Genomic DNA, 281 nt, shown 5'->3' on the forward strand with positions numbered 1-281 from the left:
ACCCTCATAGTGCAATATTTATTTTATCAATGCCTACTAAAAAAGTTGAATATCCCTTTGCCTTGCCCCTGTAAGAGTGGACTGGACCTGGATTGGCTTGCCTTGACACTGATTTAAAAATTACTTGTCGTCTAAACATGTTTTATGCTTTTGTTTGCAATTAACGAGGGACTCTTTTATTCTCCTTCAGAAATATGTAATATCTGTAATTCAAGTCCATGATTGTTATTTCTGACTATAGGGCCGTTTATACGTGTTTCATTACACATGTGCTGTGTAGG

General features: G+C 36.3%; 1 protein-coding gene across 1 annotated transcript in view; it reads right to left on the reverse strand.

Moving 5' to 3' along the window:
• LOC119592433 (Y+L amino acid transporter 2-like) overlaps positions 1-281 on the reverse strand; it is a gene marked incomplete at both ends in the record, with an annotated part of 10,470 nt that overhangs the window by 7,440 nt on the left and 2,749 nt on the right.

Source organism: Penaeus monodon, chromosome 30 (assembly GCF_015228065.2).
Source record: "Penaeus monodon isolate SGIC_2016 chromosome 30, NSTDA_Pmon_1, whole genome shotgun sequence".
NCBI lineage: Eukaryota > Metazoa > Arthropoda > Malacostraca > Decapoda > Penaeidae > Penaeus > Penaeus monodon.